The following is a 27,497-nucleotide window of genomic DNA, read 5'->3' as shown; positions in this document are numbered from 1 at the left end:
CCAGCGATGCCGGCATTGTCATTCCTATACGACGAACGCGATTCCTGCCGTGGCATTGTTAAAGTAAAGAAAGCTCGCGAAGGAACGACTTGATCGAACGTGTCAGCATCCACGTATACACGTGCATCTAGCATCGTTTTCGAGTAGAGATAAGGAGCCGGAGCGGCTGCGAGGCTCGTTTCACGGCTCGAGTTTCACGAGTTTTATAACTCTTTCGAACGCGTTATAAAGGTTTCGAGCACCCAGCCAGTTGGCAAGCGATAGCTTAAAAAAGTAGTGAACGTCGAACGAGGCGCATAGGTGGGTCCTACGATTGGTTGGGTATCGGATGAAGCGGATGGACAGGCGACGAGAGGGTGAATCGTTGGTACGAAGGACGAGCCGCGGAGAGGGACGAAAAAGGAGGCTGTGCAACGAGTTAGAGGTGAGACGAGCTTTATTGTCGAGTCACGCCGGCATCGTGGCCTATCTCTATCTCCCGTCGTCACCCTTTGCGCCGGCCTTCCTCTGTGACACCCCTTACCGCGTGACGTAGACGCGCCACACTCTTCGATGTACGTACGGTTCTTCGTGTACGTAACGTAATGCACGTTTTCCGTACGTGCACCATCTCGTTCACCTACCTTTCGCATCTAGTATGTCAGTAAATCGTAGATAAACAGTGGCAAGCGTGCAGCCAGCTGCCGAAGAGTGACGGAGCCGAGAATGGAGAAGCTTTCAGGAAATCTTCCAACTACTACTATGGTCTTGGCTGCACGTTTCGTCGATCTTTCTTCGTTCGCGAATACTTTTTTATTTTCGTCGTATGATCGTGTCACGAGATTCGAGCAACGCGTGGCGAAAGATAGCGAGGAATATCTTCAGTTTACGAATATGACAAGTGGAGCGAGTCCTGGCGCGAACTGTTCTCTTGCTTACGGCCATTGATCGCATTTCTTCGTGCGATTGATAACGCGGTTACTAATTATCGCACACGGTACGCGTACTCGTATAACAGTGGCGAGATTTTTGCGCTTTTGTTTCTATGTCGCGACGTAGCTTCATGTCGTTCGATTGGTCGTAGAGATACAGCAATGTGGCAAACTATGGAACAAGGAGTACAAGTAAAAGATTCTTAGTTACGTTCCATGCTATTGTCTCTTTGACGATTGATACGAAGATAGGATTTTTAGAGACATTCGGACGCGAAGAAAAATTGCATGCAGACGCTCTTTGCCAAGAGAAAATCCAGAAATTGTTAGGAAACAAACCAAGTACATAAACATCGGTGAGCGAAGCTTTGCCGATGTTTAAGACGATATCCAAGTAAACTTTATTGGTCATGTTTATAAAAATGACGGTATATGATGACGGTACCTATGTAAAAATAAAAACGTATAAGATAAAATACTACAATAGTATTAACCACTGAGATCTACCAAACGGAATCTGCGATACTTGCATCGTCAATTCCTTTCCCTCTGACATCCTGGCGTGCGAGAAAAGTACTCGTCGTTTGCTTCGTTTTAATGAAAACAAATCAATCTTAGTTCTAGCTCTTGCACGCTTGAATACGATATAACCAAAACAGAGCGAAAGCAAAGATATTATTAGATCCAAAGGCAAAAACGAGTTGACTGGCGTTCCGGTTGGCAGATTAAAATACGTTAGTAACGTCAGAAATGCTCACATCCATCTCGTATGGAGCGACGTCGCCGCGCACGAAGGTTCGAGATGTCCGAAAGAGGAAGACCAAGCCGGATGTTAAAATCTTGGCCGTCAAGCAGGATCAGCAGGGGCAAGGTGAACGAAATGAAAAGGATAAATCAATCGGTTCTTCTCATTTCGTCTAGCAGCTTTAAGCTGGTGACGTCACGTTTACTCTCACCGCGTACAGAAGGTGGAGAAAGGGAAGATTTGGCGACGCCAGCATCTTTCGCTTCTGATGACGGTGTAGGTTCGCGGTGGTTGATGACGCGGCACATAGGTTATATCCGTACCTACATATAGCCGTGTGTATATACGTACACACGAAGGAATAAGCGTTTATAGATGTCGGTGCATGGACACACGACGACCGTCACCACACGACGGTCACACACGATCCATATTCACCGAATAAACGAATGAACGAAACCCACACTAGAACGCGGAACTAAGGAGATCACGAAAACGGCCACCTTGACCCACTCTCGCAGACGGCGAACGGCTGATCGACGATCCATGTGCCAATGCTTGTATCAAATTTTTCATCGCTGCTAACCGCTACGCGATTTTAAACGGTCGGTCCACCTGGTTAACAGCTAAATACTTGAAAACGTGTAAATATCGCTGACGATAGTTGGCAAATACTTGATCGACACTCGCTGTTGGATGCTTTCACACGATCTCAGACGATCGCTTTTGCACGACCTTTGGTCATCGACAGTCCGACGTTCCTCGGTTCCCTTCGTTCTGAGATCTTGGCTCGTCGACCGGCCTCGTGTATCGTATCTAGCGGAGAGAAGCGTAGCGATGAAACAAATTAGAGCAACTTCGGTAAGTAACGATCGAAGATCAGAGGGGGAAATACGATAAATCACATCCTTCGGTTTTTATAAGGAAACGATTGAGAATTTAATAATTTAATTAAAATTAATTTCCTTTTCGTTAATTCTGGGACTAAATACGTATCTTTGGTATCACTTTGAACATTCAAGGAAGAACGACGATCGTCGAATAAGATCAGATATAGCGTTGTCTTTTCACCATTTAAGTTTAGAGATATAGATACGAACAATTTCTTTGTGATCTCGATTCGTGGATAACTTTCTCTTTGATGAAAAATTGCGAAGGGAAAGCACACACTTGTTAAGATAATCATATTTTTAAAGCGCAAAGAGGAATTATTTTAATTGTCTGGTTTGCGATAGGAAACGCGTAAAACCTAGCTAACCGGATACTTTCGTGCTGCGTATCGTCCTCTGGAAATGTTCGAAGGGCGAATCAGAGTATAGTAACTTTTTACTGTATTTCTTATCGTATCTCGATGAAATCGCAACGTTTTGTTAATGGAGGTAGTGTAATGACCCTGAAGAATGTCACCCTGACCCAGTCGGACAGTTGGGTCGTCAAACAGAATCGATACTCGCTAATCAGATCAAACCACCCTTCTTCTACCTCCTGGATGACCACATACACAACCGTGAGTTTCACTTGCGAATACTTTAAACTCCTTTTATGTTTGGACACGTTGATTCTTTTTAAAAAAAACCAACCTTCGTTAATCGTATCGTATCACCAAAATATTTTTAATATCCGAAATACGAGTGTGTACAGGTACTGTAAATTGTGAAACGCGAATAATACATTTACGTACGTACGTACTTCATTGGCATAAAATGTACCCTCAATTTTTTACAGAATTTAAGGAATTTTCGATCAACTTTATCGTACTAAATTGTTCTTATATTACTCTTAACTTGACGAATCTATCATTTATTAAATTTAGTGAAAATTTATTCATCACGCGTAAACTACATTGCCAGTTCGATAACGTATCGCGAGTTTTAACCTTGATGTTTCATAAAATTTGAGAAATCTTTAATTATATATTCATCGTTTAGAAATTAATTAAATTATTTTTCTCTTTATTTTCAGTTCTATAAACTCTAATCTTAACTTTAAATTTTCATTACAGGCTTACTTAAAAAAGTTACAAATGTGACCATTTACCTTTTTTCTTCGCGATTACTAGCCACAGTTTCTTCGAAATTTGTTCTTGTAATTTAATAAACTAATTCTTCCAACTTCTGAAAAAAATTCCAATCGTTCGTTTCAATTTAACAGAAGTTATCCTCTTTCAAAGAGCGTACGAATATTAATGGGAGCCACTGTATATTAATTCTTTTACCAACCAATGACCGATCCAAAATGAACCGGACGTAAATCGCAAGACAATCAACGTAATAGACTATTTGTCAATGCGAACCTCGATCGTACGTATCGTACGGTTCCAAAAGAATAGAACAAACGACAGATATCGTTCGCTTCTGTCCTTGTCCGATCGATATTCTTTATTCCTCGTGCTTGGTCGTTGCGTGAAACATACGCTGGACCTTACGGCCGTCTTCCGCCCGTAAAGGGGACGAGGGGATGACTAGTTCCTTCCTAGGCGTACACCAACGGTGATTTAGTGAGATCCGATCTGCAAGTGGAGACCAGAGACCGATCAGTTGGACCATAAATATTAGACGTTTTTTTCCACGCATACAGAGACGCGTGTGCCACGTTTGTTCCTCTTTTTCCTGCCGCAGGAGTAAAAGTAACCGTCTGACCACGGGAGTCGAAAGCTTAGCGATCACCGGCTCTACCGTCAGGTCTTTTTTACCTCAGATCTCTTTCAATTCCACGGGACACTGAGAATTTATCCTGTGCACTGCTGATAACCCTTTCGGTGTTTCCTGTCGTCCTTGGTCGACGGTGGTAAAAAATATGACTTGGAAGGTTTCGATGTTATCGGATCGACTCTCGGACGTGCGATCTGTTTGATAGAATTAGTCGATACCACGATATCAAACACGATACATGGAAACATTATACGCAATTTATATTCATATCTTTGCACATTATCTATGTAGGAATTTTTCATAAATGAATATCCACGTTCTGGATGTAGTTATAGAACTGCAAATATAGATGTGCGAATAAATAGAATATAATAAGAAATATAATCGTATCTCCGCCTCTTAACGCTTTTTCATATTACACCGATTTCTTTGGAATCATTTTATCGATACATTTCGCGTGCTGCACTTTGCATTTGTCTATTATATAATTTTTTTTCTTTTTTTTCTTTTTCATATCACTCCGTATTTTTATACGAAGAATCATATAAAATTTAACATACATTATTATCACTTGATACCCCCCTTCCGCAGAATTTACCATTTTTACAGCCCAACGTTCATTCAGAGGTAGATATTCGCACCCAAATCGCAAGACTACGTTGTACGATTCGATATTTCGACTTTGGCGTTTCAAGAAAAATCCTGATAGCTTCGTTGAGAAGTACGTACGTCTATCGGAGACAAAAAGGAAGCGGCGACTAAACGAGACACAGTCTAGAAGAGGGCTGTTTAATTTCTCGAAGCTCCAAGCAACCCCCTTTAGCTACTTATCAATTATAGTTATTATAGGACGTTTGGCAAATGAGGAGCAAGGGTGGTGGTAATAGGTGGCCCGTTTCCGAGGCGCTAGCTTAACTACACTTTTATAGCGCTTCTCGACTTTAAACGGATAATTTTTATCCGCTAAGCCTCCGCCGTGGATTCCAACCCCCGACCAACTGCCGTCACGGGGAACGGAGGGGATAACTATACCGCCCTCGATGTCCCGAGCGACCCCTCGTAAAATTAAGTCAAACAGCTACGGGGTGCCGGCACTCGTTTTTCCCCGTTCCTGTTAAGAGGAACACACCGAGGCGGTGCTGGTTGCGGCAACCAGAAAGAAGGGTGAGGCTTCAATTGCTCGGGGTGACGTTGATGACGCCCCGCCAAAAGTCACCCGGTGGAATTCTCAAGAAATTATATATTTTTTGCGATCATAATTTCTAGAAAAAGTTAGAAGAAAGGAGAAATTTTTAGGGCAACTTTTAATAGAGCTTTGGTGGAATTTTTTTAGTGGGAAATTCATTTTATTATAGCGTCTATTGGCGTTCGTTGTTATTTAATAATAACAGTTATTATTCAGGAAATTGCTCATAGCGAAGTAAATCGTAGGATCTCGTTCTTCAGTTTATGTTATTCTATTCTATCGAGTAATTATATCGTTTAACCGATATTATCTTCTTCGTAAGGGGTAAGAAATTATAGATACGTTTGATAGATAGAAAGGCTGAAAAACGTAGAGAACTCCTTTCCTTTAAGAACCTTCTTTTTTTTCAAAGACTCGAATTTATTGAATTCCTACAACCGTAGGATAAATTTTGAATGTAACTTAGGTAAAAATACTCTGAATTTTCTCTGTTTGAGAGATCCTTTCCTGATCCTGATCCTGAGATGATCTTTTTTTAAGGAAATTTCATTGCATTGGCTTAAGGGGATATTCACTTTCGCAAAATTATTTTACGATCTCGATGCTATTTACGAAAACATTCCCGCTCTAACGTGTAATAAGAATACCGTTTTCTTCTTAGGGAAAGCATAAATACGATATAACAATGTATTATACATTCTATACGTATCATCTCTGTCGCATCGTCGAAAAATAAAAATCTTCTAAATCTTCTAAATAATCTAAAATTGCCTAGCTTCCTTTATTTTATACGTACGATGGATAGATAACGTACAAAAGGGACAAAGAAGATCCCTTGTTTATCTCGGTTAAAATACGCCTAATAAATAACCGGCGGAGAATAATGATTCTAAAAAAGAGTTGGCGAGCATCGATTTTCAACCCTTGAGCCTCGATGAACTTGGAGTCAGAGGAACATCGCTACGATGCAATGCGAACGTTCTTCCCCGTCCGGTCAAATGGAATTACTTTTATCGTCGTGGCAGACGACGATTCGATTCACGGTCGTTCATGCGAGTCACAGAGCTCAGGGAGGCCGTTGCGCGCCGCGTTTCGCTAAAGGCAGATTTGATCGTGTTTTCCAGCATTACGCCGTGCAAAACTCCTTCCTTCTTTCTTTGCCTCCGCGCGCATCAATCACCAGTCATCAGCGTGATTGACGAGTGATATCGTTAACGGTTTTAAGACCCCCCTGCAGGATCCTGCGATCCACCAGATGATCTCGTTAAACGTCACCCTTGCACGTGCTTCCATCTTCTATTTTTATTTTCCGATCTTACTCCATGTACCTTATTTAGCAATATGATGTAACGTATTTAGTAATATAAAGCGTAACTGTGCTTGGAATAGGCGGTTTAGTAGACGTTAGAAGATACAGGGTGTCTGGCTCTAAGCGAAACGTTTGAATTACTTTTGCCATCGTCGAAGATTAAAGGAACGACTAATGCGAAAAGTTTCGATTCCAACGAGTGTATTCGATAGACTGTGTCGTATGGACGAGAAATGTTTATTACGCGAGCGTATCTCTGTGGTAATTATCATACAAGGCGATACATCTGTGCGATGAGGATGTGCAAATTGATACTCTTTTGCATATCATTTATCTTTTAATTATTTATCGTGATATCTGTTTTCGATGATATTCCTCGATGGCCATTTTTCTGTCGTCATTCCATCCACCTTTTCCAGCGAGTAATTAATTTCGTTAATCCAACTGTACGAAAGTCATCGATGTTAAAGTTAGAAAAATTCTTCGAACGTCGTCGTCATAGTTTCTTCCTTTCGAAACAATTTACACGCTAGAAAATAAGCGTAAAAGGTAGGACGAGCGCAAGATAGCGGTCGCCAGGCAAGAAATGGCAACGATCCTCGAACATGCAAGACACGATATTCGACGCGATCCTATACAGACAATCCAAATATCGATGTCTGCACGAAGAAAGAGTCGTTTTTATCGAAAGGATAAGATTTCGTGCAGAATGCGGACGATGTTCGACGTAACACGTAAACACCACGCCACAGGTGCTAACCTAATTCCTCGATCCTTAAATTTACGATTACGCCATATCGATCACATCGAGTATATCGTATCGGAACAAGCGTCCAAATAATTCTACGTCGAATGGCTGAATTTCGAAGCGTAGAAGGAGCATATTCTCGCGAAGAGGCGCTCGAACACGTTGCTCGAGGAAACGGGAAGGGTGTTCGTGGGGGTGGTGACCAGGGGGTAGCGGTTCTCGCGCCGCGCCGTCGCTCTCCATGAGGTTCCCATGGCACGGGGAATACCTATCCAGTTGTAGGGTCGGCCTCGTATTCCTCGTTGCAATCGAGGCGCCTGCCATCGGTGGCTCCGCCTACTCACGATACAACCTTCAACCCTCACACACCCCCAATGGCCAGTTATTATTATCATTGTGCCAGAGCGGCGTGCCCGTTCTACCTTTTGCCCTCCTCTACCTCTCCAGGATGTTCGACCTCCTCCACCGTCGAGTCACGTCGAAGTCACTGTATGCGTCCTTTTGTGGAATCGCATCGGCCCCGTAGCAAAACCGTACGTTGTGTAAACACACGAGGGTGCTTCGAAGCCGGGGCAGGCTACGTTTTCCGGTTTATCTCGGCAGCACGTGTCGTAGACCACCGTACGAGGGGAACGGCAGGTACTACATGCGTGCTCATGCGCTGGCAAGTTTTATTTTATATATTATATATATATCGGAGATGAAGGAACATCGGGGCCTTCCCTTTGGAATTCTTCGGAAAACACCCAATATTTTAATCCCTATATAATTTAACTTGATTATAATTGTTCGAGATTTGTGATAATGAGTTTAGACTCGAGGCGACAACCGGTCGCCGAACGTAGCCGCGGTCAAGGGATGAACACGTTTTTACGTAACATAGGGATGGAGTAATTCTATAGCTCTCCTTAAAAGTGTAGAAGTGGTATATGTTGTTCGTGATAGTAGTAGTTACCGACTGTAAATGTCGCTGCTGGGGTACTGCTAATTATTCTTCTATTTTGATGCGTGGAAGAAAAATCGGGTCACGGGCGCCGGGAATCGAACCCGGGTTGCGAGTTAGTGTCGAGTGGCGGTATTTATTGTCGAGTTCCGCCACAAAAGAAATAATTGTAGCGGTACACGACAGTAAACATTCCTACGGTTTCTATCCCGTGGCTCGCCACACACAGACCCTATTCTTCGGGCAAGATGATTACCAGATGCCGATGCATCTCCACAGTACATGTTCAGCCAGCCTGAGGACCCGTTATAAATCTTAAAACTTAGTTAATTAGAGTCCTTCAAACAGGCAAACAGCTTTGTCCCAACTACGGGAAGATAGGGGAAATCTATTTTTCTCACAATGCTTCCCGCTAGCAACTTTCTCTCAAGGGTGGCTAACATCCTTCTCTAATCACCAACATGGAAATTGACCAATTAACAGCAACGTCAATTTCCTTCACTTTCCGAACGAAGGCATCTCTCTACGAATCCGATGATCTCGTGTCCTTAGACACACCCCATCATAGTTTGCCTCTGCAGCGTCATCGTGACGGAAAGTCATTCTCTCGCGAGGTCGCATTAGCGAGATACATAGCGTCTTTACGCTCGGTGGATATTCCACGTTTTAACAAAGAGTTAGTTCAATAATACTTGTACCGCAGACGAGCAAGTTGAGGGCAACTTGGGCTTTGGGTGAAAGCGCATTTTGTTACCCCGTTGACCGCGGATTCGTTATTGAACCTAGGATCATTGTCATTAGCATCTCGAGTATCTAATTACCACGGTAACTTGTCAAATTCTGCAATAATCGTATTTGCGCTAGTAAATATCTTCTCTTTTGCATAAGAACAACGTCTATTCCAAATGAAGATTCGCTTCACGCCCCTGACCTTGATCATAATAAGAACCCAATATATATGTCGGAGATGAAGGAACATCGGGGCCTTTCTTTTGGAATTTTTTGGAAGATCCTCATACTTTAGTTTAGACTTTTTATTATAGCTGCACTTAAATAATAAAACTTAGAAGTAGTTGTTTATGATTTAATCCGATTATGTTTGCGCGAGATTTATGACAGTAGGCTTGGGCTCAAAGCGACATAACGGGTCGCTGAATGTAGCCACGGTCACGGGATAGACCTTTTTACCTAACAGAGATATCGAGTAATTGTATAGCTCTCGTTAGAATTATAGTTGACCTAAGTGGTACAGAGAGGTACAAAGAAGAACATATAAGTACAGTTTCACTTGGACTGCGGGACAGTAAGTTGAGTTCTACCTGTAATGTGGATAAGTAAGTTTAATTACACTTGAATTGCTATCCCATCGACCGTGGATTCGTTATTGAAGCTAAGATCATTGTCATTAGCATCTCGAGTATCTAATCGCCACGGTTATTTGTCAAAACATGTAATAATCATATTTGTACCGGACTTTCGGTTTGGTTCGGGGCGACGGTAACACGCGGACGGAGAGCTCTGTGGAAAAAGCGAAGTGTGAAGAGAAAAAGGAGAAGGAAACGCAAAGTGACAGGAAGAAGGGAAAATAAAGGATGAGCATACGAGGGGAAAGTGAAAGAAAAGTAAAAAGAAGTCAGGAACGAGAGGAAGATACAAATTAGAGAAACCAGAGGAGAAGGGATTAGGAAGCGCGGCAAACAAAGTAAGGTAGGGAAACAAAAGATGGCAACAAACAGAGGAAGACCAAGGAACATGGGTAAAGCGGGAAATAAGGCAGATTCCAAAATACATATTTGTACCAGTAAATCTCATTTTGTATCGTATAACATGTAACGGCACTCGACAACAAATACCGCTACTCGGCTAACAGCAATGGCTAATCCCAATGAAGGTCAGTTACACGCCCCTAACTCCAACAAGAACTCGACAAATATTGTGAAAAAATGTTTCTTGACGTGCATGCTTGAGAAGGTACTGGGCCAAGAATTTGTATAGAAATAATGCCTAAGTAGAAGTTCAAAATTCAAATAGACGAGTGAATGTGAAAATTTGTATGAGTCCTAACAACGAGAATATAGGACTCTTGTCCAAGTCCTTAGATAAGAATCGGAAATTTCAGCAGAAACGTACACAAAGATCGTAATACGTATCTTGTTTCCAAAATTTTTGAATGTGAAATTCTTGACGAAGTTAGTAAGACGAGTTGAGTAATTGGTAAAAATTATGCAAAAGTTGCGATAGGTATGCACCGTTCTTTAAATTTAGGTACATACGTACGATTGAACAAATCGTACAGTAAGGACAGAAGATCTTTGGAAAGATAAGAAAAGGCCACGTACGTATACGATACCTATATTGATTGCAACAGAAGGGAAAATCGTGATGGATACATTTTTTTGTTTTTCGCCTTTTGTTTTTTCTTCGTTGAGTTATGAAAGTTGGAAATAATACGGAGAATGTAATTGGTTTGCGGGCACCCCTTGCATGTTCCCGACTAGCGAGCTTCACCCACCGTTCCGAATCGTCCGAGGGTTAAATGTCCCGGCAATGATTTACAGGAACGAGAAGAGAAAGATAGGAATCTATCCGTAGTGCATTCATCAACGTGATAGACACCAAGTGGTCGCCTCGTGTCCACGCTTGCATAACAGAAGAGCCACACGGACGGAAACCTGAATTAGCAACCAATAACGCGATAATTAAACGAATTTCAAATTGGTCGAAAGATTCGACGATTAATTCGAATTAAATTGTAAATCAGTATCAAAGATCTCTTTAATTAATTTCGAATAATTCAGTTCGAATTAAATCTCATTATCTTGTTACTAATTTTATTAATCTACTTAGGCTAATTAACAAATATTGAAGATCAGGCGTCTCGGAAATAACACTGTGTTGAATCACCTGAGAATTCAGGATAGTACGCTAAGATGTTCGAATAATTTCAAGCGAACATTATTAATTCCTAGATCAAGCATTGGCTTGGCAACTAAGTGATTGCGGACGTTGTCATTAGGTGGTATTGGCAAAATCCGCAATCACTTAGTTGCCAAGCCAATATTACCTAAACGTTACAAATACAGGAATCTTGCTATCGAGTTATCGGCAAAATCGAATGATACAGTGAAAAAAATTTCGTTATTAACACTGTACAAAATTCCAAAGCTCGTATAACGTGTAAAGCCTAATATGAACCATATAAATATAAAGTTTAAGTTTGAAACAACACGAGATCTGTTAATCGCGTTGGTTCGTTGAACAAAAATTATTTACTCGTAATGGAAGTGGGAAAAAATTTTTAAGGCAGTCAAGTCAAACAGCACAAGCTGCGGAACATCTGCACGACACACGCAGGGACGATATGGACCGCGGAGCTCTTTAGCATTTTTATGCGAGCTGCTGCTGACAGTTTATTTTATTATATAGCTAGGCGGCTGCCCATCGTCCATCCTCCAGAAGAATTCATAAGTCAAGTCCTACACAACTTTGGCGCGGGTGAGCCCATTTGTTCGCGGTACCTTACGACTCACCACTGTCGATACGGATGATCGATTAATCAGCTTTCCGTACGTGATCGAAAAAGTGTTAATTTTCAGATGTGAATTTTTAAGCTTCTTTTCTATTTTTCTTTCAAGCGAAATAAAAACTTGAAATTTAAAATTTGCCATTTGGTCGTAAGTGGTAATATTAAGTTATGGGAAATAATAAATAGGTACGAGATTCGTTTATCAACAGTATAGTAATTAAATGGTTCTATAATAATTTGCAATGATAGAATAATATTACCATAAATTTATCGTTATGTCACTTTAAAAATATTCTACTCTTCGTGTTACCTTATCGTCCCTTCGTTATTACTATGCCAGTAGATCATCGTATACCGACAACACCGAACCGACCATCGAACAGAACGAATACCTGGTTTCTCAAACTATCTGTTTACGTAACATAATATAGTATCGTTTCGTTGGAAGCCTTTTTCAAAAGAAAATCTTAAAAAATTGAATCAAGCAAGAATCAACGAAAACTCAGGAACGTTACACGCGTACGTTACAACGATACAGACCCCCATCTTCCGTTGATCGGCAACGGAATTTACGAGTAGGAGATGCCGTCGCGCTCCTTTCTCCGATTCTGCGTAAACTACCCTGCAGAAGCCAGTCGATGCCTCGTGGACTTGCACTCGATTAGCATGACAACGCGTAGTTGGAGAAGCAGTTTGTTGCTTGTCTGCTTCTCCCGCGTGTGCGTCGCGTGATCCGGAGGGATGAATCGAGGGTCAACCACGAGTGAGAAAAAGAAAGGAACAGAGGGGTGGTCGGCTGTCAGGCACTATTTTTTATCTAGTCACGGTCAACTGGCTGATCGGTTCACCCGCCCATTATTAGCGCAGCGCACAAACCTCGCTTCGGGGTGGTGGCTGGCCATTGCGAACGCTTGCGTGTTCATATACGACGCTCGTCTACGTGCGTGTACAGGGCGTTGAAGGAAAAGTGGACGATATTTATTAGATGTGATTCTAAACATCGCGACAATTTCTTTGACACGAAGATGTCGTTCGAGGCTCGTTTTTCAAGCTATAAAGAAGATGATTTTACGGAAAAAAAATAGACGAAGAATCAGCCGAAGAACCTTTCTGTCTAATTCGCCCTGAGAAAACAAATGCCATCGAAACTTCCGTTATATTAATTTCGTACATTTCTCTGAATTGAATGATTGAATGATTTATGTATTAATATATTTGCAAATATACTCGTTCTTGAATATAAGCTTGAAAAATAAACCTGTAAAGACACTTTTAGACGCGAACTTTCTCCGCTGCCTCGATGTCTAGAATCGTCCACTCTTTTTTTGTCACCCAGTACGTGTATCTGACCAGCAGAAGGATGGAAAATCAGGATAGAAAACGAGATAGAAAGTACGAGTAAATGGAGAAAGAGGGAAACGGAGAGAGACAGATAGAGAGCGTGTGTATAGAGAAAGCTGGAACCCCATGTCCATCTATGTAAGGTCGGTAGCTTATGGGCCACCTAGCCTCGAAGCAATAGCCGACCGTGTTCCTCGAAGGGTGGACAACCCCTTTGCCCCTTCTCATCCCGGAGGTTTTATCTTTTTAGTATTATTGCGCGATCGCCGCACCGACCACCCCTTCGAAGGACACAGGGAAAAGGAAAGTGGCAGTGGGAAGAAGGTTTCGAGGAGGAAAGAAAAAAAGCGATCGGTGCCGGCTGCGATCTACGAACTGCCGATTCGGACGATGGTTTGAGAATATTCTCTCATTAGCATAGGAACGGCATGTCACTGCGATTCTGTGTCGTTGTACCGTTGGAATCCAGGGGATTCGATGCGTTCACAGATTATCGGACGATTTGCGTTTAACGGAATTATATACTTGCGTTTTGATCGATTGGATGTGAAACCCAGGAAGTCGGTTAGTTCTCGTTGGATCGCATTGCGAAAGGATAGGAGAATCGTAAGAGCGATCGTAAGAGGTTACTTTTCGTACGACGCAAAGTGCAAACGATCTAATACTCGAACGCGGGGAAAATTTAAAATTTCTTTTATCTTCGTCGAATTAAGTTTTTACCACTGTAGTACCAAGACGCGAGTGGCCAGACACGGAGCACGTGATAAACCAAATCTCCTGTCTTTCATGGAAGAGCGATCTTCGAGTTTAATACATCGTTGACTATTTCTATTTATCTCTTCGTTCAATTCTTGGATTAAGTACTCGCTTTTGGCATCCTCTCGGAAGCTTGAAAATATCAATAACGCTATACGGACTGAAATCAATTAAGGTTAAACTAACATAGCAAACAGATCAATGTTATTTGTTCTTTATAAAACATTATGAATAATGAAAAGATATTAAAGTCAGGGAATTAATAAATATGAATTTATTAATTCATAAAATAGAGAACGACGAAAAGCGAACTGGAAAAATGATTACAACGGGCGAAGGATTCATTTTGGGTCGTAGTCGTGTGCATCGTCCTGTATCAAAAGCGAATTAAGAAAAAATAAAACAGTCACTGGCACGCCAATGGATGTGTGCCAGTTTGAAACAAAGAAAAGGACCACCGTCTCCATTTCCCTTTCGGTACGCTACGCTGTCTGATATGCGCTATCTTTATGGCCGTTACATATATGTAACTTATGTACGCGAAGATCCCCCGCACATGAAACCCTGATGCGTGCACGCATGCTTACACACAGCCATCGGATCATTTCGATATTGAATCCCATTGATATATCCTCAACTACGAGCCCGCCCGTTATTATTCCACCTCGTCTAACCACGGTTCCTCGTACATCCACTTTTTCCTATTTCCTTCGACTCCGATCCTCTCAGGATACATATATATACACGTACACATGTATATATGTAGAGAGGATCGCGAGGTAGATAATGTCTCTGATTTCGTCCTTTACTGTAAAATACTCGAATCCTTTAACGATCCAACAGACTCGATAGACCAAAATAGTATTGTCACACGAATGATAATCTTACAGCGTAAAGACCTCGATTCGAAGAATCCTAATATTTCTATAAATTGAAGAACCCCGTTCCTCTGTAGAGAGATCGATACTTTAACAACGGAAATAGTTGAAATATATGTCATACGAAATGGAAGACGTCTAACCGAAGAAAGGACAACACGAGATTCGGTTCGCAAAACAAGATTCTTCTTCAAAACTTATGATATTTCGAGTGAATACTGGCTGGCGGAAGCACGACATTTTCGAAGTTTGGCCAGTCGAATTCCGGAACACGGCGGAGATCATCGAGCGATCGTTTCCTGTCGCAAATGAGTTGGAATTCTTAAAAACTCGAACGTTCCACCGTCGCCGCGTCCCATGATACGCGCGATATACTGTCCCGATATTTAAATCTACGTTACTTGGGTTCACGCGCCATCGTATCTACGCGCCAATAAATAGTTCGTCAATAAATAAATTGATCTGCGCAAGACGCGTCGATGGAACGCGCGCCTTCCTTCTTTCCGTGTCTCTCCTCTATCCACGTTCCATGGAAACGTCACGTGCGTTTCCCTGTCGCGCTTTAATCTCCTTTGCCTTTGCACGTCTCGAAGAATCATACGGTAGTTGATACGACTACGAGCGAAAGAGGTAGCGGTAGGATAGACCGAAGGAAGGACAGAGGATGAGAAGAAAATAGGCTTCGATAGAAGGAAAGAAGAAAGAAGATGGAAAGAAAAATAGGCTTCGATAGCTTGAAACGTATCAAGAAGGAAGTTGTTCGGGACAAGAAGGACGCCCGAGGCGTTTTATGGGTGTCGATGATGTCACAGATTCGAGCCATAAAAAGAAATTTAGTGGTCCAGAGCGACCAGTGTATGCTCCGAAGCGATACATTTCGAGCTCTTGCCTTCTTCTCTTCCTTTTCTTTCCTTTTTTTCTTTTTCAACGCCATACGAATCTCGCGCAAACCGTTAAAGTCTGAAAGTCAGCCCTCGTTCGTCCCTGCTCATTCGGGATAAATTCAGGAATTTACAGCTGGGTAAATAAGGTTAAGTAGGTGCAGATTGAGTCGAGCGTGGAAGCCACACAACGCAGAACGCGGGGCGAAGGGGAGATGGACCGTACGTACCACCTTCGCCTCGTACCACAGAATCGAAGCCCCATCGTGTGGTCGCAACCGCGGCTAGCATTGGATAGTATTGGATAGTATCGGATACTAGCCGCGGGCTACTTCTATTATGCCAATAGCGACACTAGGTAGGCTAGGGTCATCTTCAATTGGATCATACTTGACCATACTCGGTACGGCAGGCCAGCTGATCGTTACGTTTCTCCACGTTTTAGCTTGGAATCGTTTCGACCAGAAACGTAACCTTTTGGTTCATCCGTGTTTGCTTCGATGTTTAGAAACATATCGGCTTATATAGAAGAGTTTTGCGTCGGTGGTGATGTTTGTTAAGCTTGAATCATCTTTCAATTGGATCGCGCTTGACACTTTGCCATTGGCAAACATGATCGTTGCGTTTTCGCGATCAGAGATATCTTTCGCGAGAAAATACATTTTGAATTATAAGTGCAACCACTTATTTCCGACAGCTTGTATTTGTTTATACGTGAGATACTATTTCTAGTTAGGACTGAGATTATCTTGGACCATCTGAATTGTGTTCGATGTTTAATCAAATATCAATTTACCTTCCTGTCGTAATAAGATATTTACGTTCCTCTTCTACCACCTGTCGCTGTTATGAAACGATAGAACGGATTAGGCTATTGATTACATTCCGAATTCAATTAAATCAATCGTTACGAACGAAAGCAACAAAGAGAGAGAGAGAGAGAAAGGGAGAGAGAGGAGAAGCTAACTTAACAGAACTAGGTTAAAAATATCTTGCAGGGAACAGTCGATTTTCTGTGATTTATCATTGACGAAGGGAAGGGGTGCTTGCAAGGGTAGCGAATTGTTTAAAATAGACGGTAAAGGGGATTTAAATGGTCCCCAAGCGTGTATCGTGACGCGCTGTCACAGATGGGGGACCTGGCTCTAAAGTGAATCGAATTTTCAACCGTGTAAACTCGCTCGAGTGTTCGAGGGGTAGAAGCCTGCTATGACCACAATCTTGTAACCGTAACTATATTCATATATTAATGGACAGTGACACGAACTACCGACCGAAACATGAATACATAACATCGATAATATTCATTTTCAGTACTACTAAATATATCTTCGAAGCGGAAAATTTCTCACGTGCGAACTTTCTAAAAATGCTTAACCCTGTCGAGATTACTAAGTAAGTAGGATGCAGGAAAGAAAGATCAATTATTGTACAAATTTACTACGTTATTTTTACATTATTCTTTTAAATTTTCTATATTCCTACGATAAATGAATTTATAAAAGTCAGATTTCCGTTTTCAGATATTCAATACCTGTTGAAAATTGTGGATCTTAATCGCCGAAATAAACGTGTAGGAACATTTAGATTACACTTAGAATCGATATCAAAATAGTTTCAGAATTATTTAATATGCGATTTACAAGATCTTCGTCGATACAAATTTGCACGCGTCTCAGCACTCTCTTCGTCTCACCATCTTCTAACGAAACAGTTGCGTTCACCTGTTTTACGATACGCTGTGCACGTACGTATTTCACACACTCATACTCATATATGTGTGTCACTACCACGCGGCTAATCTAGTCTAGCACACAGAATTACACATATCTCGATAATACCAATTACGCACCTGGATAATACGAAATTTACACGACTCTATGAAGATTGTGGTTGATCAATGTGGCTTCGATTATCACGTTCTACGTGAGATCGGTAGGCGCCCTGACACTTACGAACGGGTGTCTATGTTCTTGTAAATTTGACAGACCTGTATCGATCAAAACGACGAACCACCTGTGAGATATTATATTGTAGGATACCGTTACGTGCATTGCACCAAGAAATTCAATTGCACGCGTGCACGTAGACGAACGTTGTACGCGGTACACGCATGCGAATATGTCACGCTGCGTAACCAGAGGATGGAAAGCAGCGTAGTCGCGGGGGTTGCGCAGCGTGGAAAAGGAAGAATCAGAGAAACAGCGTGGCCACCCTTAACGAGGCTAATACACTCGTCACTAAGCGACCAGTCTCTACTTCCCAGCCCGTCACGTCCCGAGCGACGTGTTATTAACGTCGCGCTTCCCGAAGCACGATAGCCACGATACAACTGTTGAACGTCACGTTGACGGTCCGCGTTGCGTTTCGCGGCACGGGACCCGTCCTGTCAAACCGTTGCGTTCGTTATAATTTCCTACGTAACCCACCGTGTGTCCTGCAAATTTATCGTCCTTCTGTGAACGCTGGTTACACGCGAAAGAACGAAAAACTTGCAAAGGTGAAAAAAGATACGAACTATAAACTAGTTCTTGAAGTTAAACGTTTAGTCTTGAATGGTCTCTTACTGATAGTCTGTTATCCGTACCGTAAAACAGTCCGAGATATCGTCGGACTGTTTCGAACGTAATCAAGCGACGATTGTAAGAATTACGAGTAGAAGGAAGTCACGAAGACGCTTTTTTAAATTTCGCATACGCTGAATGCTTTTCGTCGCTTTCATTTTACACTTATTTTATCGTAAATTTATTTGTTTCTTTTTTTATTTGCGTCATACGCGTGTATCTTATAACGTGAGATACCAAATAGAATATTTGTTAGATTCGACCGGTAAATGTAACAAGTAGTTATCTACGGTCAACGGTATCGATATTTACTTTGATTGGCCAAAAAGCGAAAACTTCTATTAACGCATCGCGTGTAAAAATGCAAGCGCTATATGAATGGAAGCAGATGTTAACGGAACTGCTTGCAAATACGCGGCGCACAACTGATACACACGCGATATCGTTACCCTAGGGCCGAAAGAAGATGTACGCGAAGTCGAAAGCGGCGTGTAAGAGTTCGCCAATATCCACAGGACATAAATGTTTTACATGCAATAAGGCGTTCGCCACGGCTGGACGAAACTGCCCGCAGTCCAATTTTATTACTTGACCGCAAAGGGGCTTCGCTCGGGGAAAGCAGGCTGGAACGTTGAACGGGAATTCGAGGTGTAAAAAAAAGCTTGCTGTATAAGTGCGCCAGATACTTGCGCGACACGACCAGCTGCAACACGCAAACATCCAGCCAAACTCGTATCACACGCGCGTTTTTTGACAATTGCGCTAAAACGATGATCCGATAACGACAAATATTAAATAGATATGGCATCGACCGAACGTCTTTAAGCAGCAAATTATGCCAACTGCGATAAAATTGGCCAAATTTATGCGAGAATCTACACCGTATTGATCAACGCTTTCGTCATTGATCAAAGGCGAGAATCTCCTAGCTCGAACTTCTTACAACGAACCAACGATTCTCATTCTGCTTCGTATTAGCTTCTCTTGATTGCATAGAAACTCGTAAAATCCTCGAAATATTTCGAGATAATTTCCAAGACACGAACACCACATATACCAGAAGATCACATATACCTATAAATTACGTACGTACATTCGTCTGCTATCATTTCTCTTCCTAACTGTTCGACTCTCATTCTGACTTAAGACGAAGAAACGCTTGGTACAAAGTTTCTAATGCTGGGAATACGACTCTGGTGAAGAGTGAATATACATGGAAACAATATAAGTTGGCGACACATGCAAATACGCGTGTGCACGCGCCGGTATGTAGCGCATACGATTTATGACGGTCAATTTATTGAAATGGCCGGCTTGCTCTCATCCCCCGTGTTCTTCCAAACGTTTCTTGGCCTTCCGCGTCGTATAAGTGCCGGCATTTATTCACGCGTGCGTGTGTATTACGTATACACACACATACAGACGCGCGTGGAATGTGACTTTCTGCATTCGGTGGCACGAAGCAACGTTTCGCCACGGAACGGAAAAGGGATGGAAGTTACTCGCTGTTGTCTCCCGGTAAATCTTTAATATTCTATTTAATATCGACGGCCCCTGTACGGTTGGCGGCCCACGGACACCACGATCGTATAAATCAAACGACGGATATTGGTCGTTTTTGCTGGCAACGGGGTGAGACTCTACGGCCACGGCCTCTATAATTGTTTTTACGGATTATAAATTTCGCTTTTTACCGGGGACACCTCGCGCGCCGTTCGATTCCATTTCCCTACCTGAGATTCTCTCTGCAATCCTGGGGAAAGCTGGTGCCATCTCGACGATCCCATTTGTCTTTCCGCAGAAAATTTCTAGATTTACTTATTTTCTTCGAGAAGAAACTTTCCACTGGGATAAAGTTTCCACGCGTAAAAGAGGATTCCGTAATAGAATATTTCTCGAGCATTATAGATCGTACGAATCAACCAGATAAATCTATTTCCACGGCTAGTTAATATGGATTGTGAAATTGAACGATCCTTTTCATTTGCAAATTTGACGTGCCGTAATTGGCGGAAGGAATACGAAAAAGTTGTAAAATCAACGAGGGTATTTTAATAATACGAGTACCCTATCTTACGTAACGAAAGATCGACAAACGTTTGGACAAATAACTTCCTCGAGTTTCGTTCGATGAAAAAGAAATTCGTTTGATTGTTAGAAGCAGATTGTCGATGTTTCTACATTTGTGAAAAATCTAAATATACAGAACGCATGTAATATGCGACGATATAGCTATAAAATATTCAAAGTAAATTACTCATCATAGGTAATGTTATAGAGAATGAAACAAGTCTTTATTCGAGTCGCATTTCCCTAGTTATATCCATAGAGATCTGATCTCGCATAAAACATATTTTAGAAGAATCAAATCGAAGAAGAATTTTGCTACGAGTATTTTTCGAGCATGTATAAACATAAATGTCGTATAAATGGACAAGACAGGACTCGTGATATATCGCTTTATCGTTAGATATCGTTCGGTATATTAATCGATTTAATTATATTAATTTATCTACGACTTTGCTACGTCTCATTCGATGGCAAGGAGACCGCGTTTATGAAGATATAATTTGCAAAATAATTAAAGAAACGAAGAAACGTTGCATATGATGAAAGCGGTGCTTTATATGCGTATACGAAGCTTATAGAATTTAATAGAACTTTTTAATCGGCTATCGTTGAATACCAGACGCCCGTATTTATATCAGAGCAAGAACAGATAATATTTATGAAGTGTTCGTTCGAGAATCACCAACGAACCCCTCGTTCCCTTTCTACCAAGGCATCAACATGATACAGTGCCGTTTAGACGGGAGTTCAGGGGTTAAGAAGAGATTTTGGGGTCGCGTTAATTAATACCGCGCTACCGACACACACCCCCTGTACGCGCAACACTTGGGCACTAACTATGACTTAAGCTGCCATTAATTCACATCAACGTCTTCCTACGGCATGGGGTAGGTGACTTGCATCCTTGTTGCCGAACTGAGATAAGTGGCTAGGCACTTAAAGAATCGATGGTTGGTTGGCTGGTTATATTTTTCTTAAAAACTTCAAAGTACGCGATGAGAAATTTTTCTTTCCTATGGTTTCCGTTACGACGTACGATACTTTTACAATCGTCGGTATCCTAATCATATTAATAACAAGTTCCGTCCTTTGGAATTTTATAACGAAATTTTACATTCGCGTTGGATCTTTTATTATTATTAGCTTGCAAGTACAGGAATAGCATGGAATATGTGCGTAAGCGAGATGATAATAATATCTTCTTCCAAAGGAAGAAAGGTAGGTGATTAATTCGAAATGGAGTTCAAAAATCTAAAAAATCGACGAGAACTTTTTGCAAGCCATTGAAAAATTCTGACAATCCGCGTATAACGAAAATACGCGACAGGTATAACGAATAAGCAAATAGTCCGAGTTCAGATGCGATCGCGTTACGCCGCGTCTTTCTCAACCTCGAGTCTTCGAAAGTTACGTAATTCAAGGGAATTTCGTCCATGAAGAATCTTACGCGCATCGAGTTGTTTTAATTCTAATAAAGTTATCGCGTTGTGAGCTGCGCGCAGAAATTCGAAACTAGGAAATACATATTTAGCAGTGCACGTAACGTGTATCTGCGCGATTCTCAGAAGGAGAGCAACAGAGAGAGCAACAGCGATTTCACAGTAGTCGATGTCTCTGAACGATAACCAACCTACGTTTTCGTCACGCACACGTCTCATGTGACCCGTGGACTTAGAACATAATCCCTGTCAACTCTAAGAAAATAATGATCGCACGATGCGTCTGTGATTTTATAGTACGTATGCGTCTACTCTTACATTGTTCCTATCGCTTCTTGTATCGGGCGAATAAATTACCGGTGTAAAAATAATTTTGTAATTAGATCTGACGCGATCAACGATAAGGTATCTTAATTTTCTTACACTCGATTATGCTACCGAAGGGGATAGGTGCGTACATGCGATACATTGGCTTCGTGCTCGCGCTATTTCAATTTGTGTAACTACATGCACGTATAGTATCGACAAGCACTCGTCGTGTTATTATATATAGTTATTATTGATTATTTAAAAAAATGATTTAGAATTTAAATTATTATATATAATAAATATTATTACATATAAATTATTATCCGGAAAATGCCGGCAGATCTACTCTTTCGCCCTTAAATCTGCTGCCGATGTAATCTAAATAATTTGAAGATAAAATCAGTCAATGAAAGAATTCCAAAGACACGAAGCTTGCAAGACGGACTGCGAACCTACTATGTGCCATCTAATTTAGAAATCTCAATGCAACAAGCCCGATACAGACACAAAAATTGCAGTCAATCGACTGTAAATGTATTAGCACTTGATCGAAGAATCCTAGCAAATGCAAAACGACCCCAAAAATTGCAATTAATCAACTGCGAACCTACCACCGTCTCGTCAAAAAATCTTGAAAACTGCGACCATCGGAAAAAAAGTTGCAAGCGTACAAAAATAGAAAAGAGAGGAAAGAATGTGCGGACGATCAACGTTGCCGTGGAAGTAGACCACGCGAGGGACGGTGAGCGATTAGCCGCGTTACCTATCGGCGTATTTCTCTCGATTACACCGAGTCCCTCGTGAAAGCCAACGTGAAAGAAGAAAGACATCGAACAACGTGTTCCTTTACGACCAAATTAACCCCGAAAATAGCCGCTAAATACCGACGAACTCAGATTTTCCCTACAAAAGTGACGATTAATATTCCCACCGTTCGATATTTCCACCTTGCCACGCGTTCTCTTGGAAAACCAGCTTTCAATATTTACGATTACTCTATCCGATTCAGCGTAATCCAGCCAATAAATCGTGTCCTCGGGGCCCTCGTGCTCTCCTAAATTCATCGAGATGACGATTCGAATAAGAAGGGAAACGATTTTGACACGCTATCCGGTGGTCTTTCCGTTCCGAAAATCCAGTACGTCTGGGTGGATCTTTCCCGTTGGTTAAGCCGATCATTGTCGCGGTAACAAGCCGGCTATTGACAGGTCTCATTCTCGTACAACGGCTACATACTCGCGTCACGTACGCGTGTGTACGTCTATACGTATACCCGTGTATGTCTACACGTATGCACGTGTATGCGAAAATCGAGGACCACGTTTGTATCCCGGCTACACACACGTGGTTCTCGAGCAAGGGGACACACGACGATGAGACAAACCACGGTTTGACCACTGTGCGGTGGTGTTACGGCGCTACTACGGGGGCCACATACTAATGGGGCATTACCTTAACACCCTCTATCCTGACTCTCGTTCAGTTAGTTACTCCTCGGGGATGTGGAAGCAAGGAAGAAAAGAAGGTGCCGCCGAACCTTTCTCTCTCCCCTGCAGTCTGTCCCTTTCTTTTCCTTTTTCCACCGCGTCGTCTTCCTCCTCGACACTTCTCGTTACTACTTCCTTCTTCTCCGTTCCGAGCGACGCGGCGCGACCACCCCCAGCCTCTTTCTTTCCTCCTCGTTGCTCCTCGGTTTTCAGCGCGTATTTTCTCTGTTTTTGATCGATCGTTGGCGAGAACGCGAGTCTCCACGTGAATCGTTATCGGGCCACTTCCACGTCCGTTGGATAACTCGGTCCCCGAAATCGGATCGTTTAACGAAATGTCAATGGGGCCGAACGATCGTCGAAAGAATTTCTTTGGTCGCAAATTTGATACTCCGAATTGAAACTAATTTCCACGGCAGCGTAACCCGCGCTTAGTGGAAGTACAACGGTGAAGGGGGAGTTTTCATAGGGGCTTCGTATCGATTATTTTACCGAAAGAATAAAATAACGGGAATAGTCTTAATTCCATACGCGCTACGAAGTAGAATCGCACGCGTTTCTATTATGCCGTTTTTTCACATTGTTAATTGGAATATCAGCGAGCAACTTACGCTTGTAGTACAATTCCTGTATGCAATTCGGAGGTATCTTAGGAAGAATCTATCAGATATGTTTCGTACTGTACTTTCTTCCGTGTGATACGATCGTTTTAACGATATAGTACACGAATGAAAATAATCAGTATCGCAAATAATTATTACACGTTTAAAAAAAACAAGAATATAAGACGTCTTCGTAAACGCAAATGGCGTAATCTGGAGTAATTACCTTTTCTTCAGGTAGATAAAGGCGTAGAGATCATGCGAATGCTTTTTCAATGTGCTAATCGATGCATCTTGATATTCTCCAAAAAGTTATTATTATTATTAATTTAGTAGATATGTTAACCGCATTCTAAAACCTATCTTATAAAAGACAGCAAAAGCGAATACAAAAGTCGCACCACATGTTTCTTCTCATATTTATAATTTTACGTAGAGACCGTCAGGACTCGATTAAATGCATGAAAAATTATACGATTTCGCTTAAGAAAACGTATCTACAAGAAGATCAATTACATCGAGTCTCTCGAAACCATTCGCCTCTTGCGATCTGAATCATTTCTCCTACAACTGCATAGTTTACCGATAAATTGTCATCCGTATGTTAAAGTCAGACACCCTGTACGTATAATAATACGATAGCTGCGATAAATCTAAGAAAAGAAGGAAGAAATTGGAAGAGCGCGAAATAGCGTGTTCTTCTTTGAACGAAACTCCGCCTCGAGAAAGATGGAAAGCTTCTGTTCGAACGTTCCGGGCCAGGTGGATGATACGCCGCGGCCAAAGAATTGCAAATCGTTTTGATCGCGACTCGCCTCGAGTTGTGTCGACACTCCGAAGCCCGATCCGAGATTCGGTTGGAAACAATACGACGCGACGAGCGATTTGTGCTAGCGATAGGTGAGTCCTGGTGGGGAGAGGACTGCATGAATTTCAATCGACATCTTATCTGGTACACGAGCGAGCCTCGAGTACCGGTGGATCGTGATCAAGTGGACCTCCATGGCGAGGACAATACACGCTGCGCCCGACAAGTGACAATACGCTATCAGGGTCGTTCGAAGCGTATTGCTCTTTTGTCCGAGCCACTACACCTGCCATACGTACTTGAACAAGTTCATGGAAAGTGTGAGGACTGACCCGGCCGTGGATTACCAGCGAAGATCGCACAAGGGTTGTTCAAAGCTGTCGTAAGAAGAACGTGGCGTAGGTATTAACGGCGATAAGATATTTCAGACCGTGGAACAAAGTTCCTCGCACGATCTGAAAAAATAGATCGCACAGTATGTAGCTGTTTTCCCTATAATTCGTCCCTTGTCGCATTAACCACATCTGCAAGCATTGAAAATTGCAGGATGGTTTAACACTAGACCTACCAGACCAACAAAATTGACTGGTTTTACAATTTTATTTTAAAATTCCTACTTCATGTTATATATTTTTCCGCAATGATGTAATGACTTTAGCAATGATAACTAAAAGAATAATATAATGAATTTTATTTTGTTTTTTATGTATTCAAACTGAAAACAATTTTGTACCAAGGCTACTTATACCAATAGCAGTCAAAATGACTGGCACTTGTCACAGTGTAAAATCTGTTTATCCTGCAATCTGTTTATCGAACTCCAATTAACCAGTTTCCTCGTTTTGTACAACTTCTCACACGTTTTTATAATTTTTACTGCGTTTCATTCGATATGTTATCAGGAAAATTCCGGATCGATCGCTAGATCGCTAGATGCTAACACTAGAAATACCACAGCAGTCAAAATGACGGGTTCTACAATTTTATAAATGTGTCAACCCTCGTTTAAGGATCATAGTCCCAAATGGATTAATAATACCAAAAAATGTACTACATAACATGGAATTCCTTCTGTAAGAAAGTAATAAATCAATAAATATAAAATTATTCTATTATTTCGTATTTTTTAAAGATCAGTCATTTTGATCGGTTTTGATAGAAATAGCTTCGTGTTAACTATCGGTAGTTCTAGTGTTAATCTTTGATGATGAAGCTAATGGTGCTGATGTTTTCGATGGTAACGTACGATTGCTACGTATGTACCCACCCATACACGCGTACGCGTGCAATGTATTCATAACAATCTCGAATGTTTCATATTTTACGTGCACGAAGAATGAGGAATATAAGAAACATAGGTCGTAAGATTAATTTCGGGTTGCAGGTTTCAGGTGTAAACGTTAAAGGACGAAAGACGTTAAGTTTGGTTTCGAACAAACCGACATCAGACGCGATTCGATGGTTGGGAAAGACCATGAGCGTAAACCAAAGACAAATGTACGTACCTGGAAGTCCGTTCTAATCCGGAAGGGAGAACTATGAAGAAATAAGTAAGAAATAACATGAAACTTATTTCTGTGTTTGTCAAGAGACAAGTTCATAGCACATTTACAACACATGTAACTATGGGAAATTAATTCTAATAAATATATGGCAATGATTGGCTCGTATTAACGATAAGAATCCTGGTAGAACACGAAATACATAGGAAGCAAAGAACTCGTCTTAGCCAGAAGTCTGCGTCGTCTCATCAAACTCGAAAACTTGCCGTTCAAAAATATCTTGCCGAACAAATACTCTAAAAGTAACGCCCGACATTCCCTCGATATTTCCATTAAAACTTTCCACATATATTAAAGCCGCGCGATATAAAGCAAAAAACTGTGACGGAAACTGCGACAAGAAGGAACGAGAAAAACACAGGCTCTTTATCCGGTTTTCTGGGACCGTCAGCTACTCTGTCGAACAGCTTGGCCCTTATGAATTACTCGACTTTCGACCTGATGCGACTGCCAGCATATTAAACCCGACATCTCAAGACCGACGTACAACTTTTAAGGCCTTCTACACGCTCAGACCCGACCCTTTCTCGCGACTACCCTCCTTCCTACAGTTATACGATTTCAGCGAGCCGTAGAGGCAGCAGCGGGGTAAATTCGGATAGGACGCGATAGGATTTACTGCTCCAGACATATTTCAGTTTCCGATCCGAGGAATTCGATGAAGATCGCGCGTTTCATGCTACTATGTCCTATTTTTCCGCGTTATCGACGACCCTTTATAGCGGCGCATAACGAGCTTCAGGAAACGCTGGAACGATACCAGTTTGATCGCGATATATCG

The 27,497-nt window shown here is 41.8% G+C and overlaps 1 long non-coding RNA gene across 1 annotated transcript in view; it reads left to right on the top strand.

The window, feature by feature from the left end:
* The first annotated feature begins 264 nt into the window (after nucleotides 1-264).
* LOC125385223 overlaps nucleotides 265-27,497 on the top strand; it is a 51,172-nt gene continuing 23,939 nt past the window's right edge. The window contains exon 1 of the long non-coding RNA XR_007224262.1: nucleotides 265-424. This is a non-coding gene — a long non-coding RNA (uncharacterized LOC125385223). The remainder of the gene's footprint in view (nucleotides 425-27,497) is intronic.

The sequence above is a fragment of the Bombus terrestris genome, chromosome 6 (genome assembly GCF_910591885.1).
Source record: "Bombus terrestris chromosome 6, iyBomTerr1.2, whole genome shotgun sequence".
NCBI classification, from domain to species: Eukaryota; Metazoa; Arthropoda; class Insecta; order Hymenoptera; family Apidae; genus Bombus; species Bombus terrestris.
This window is presented reverse-complemented; position numbering and strand designations above follow the sequence as displayed.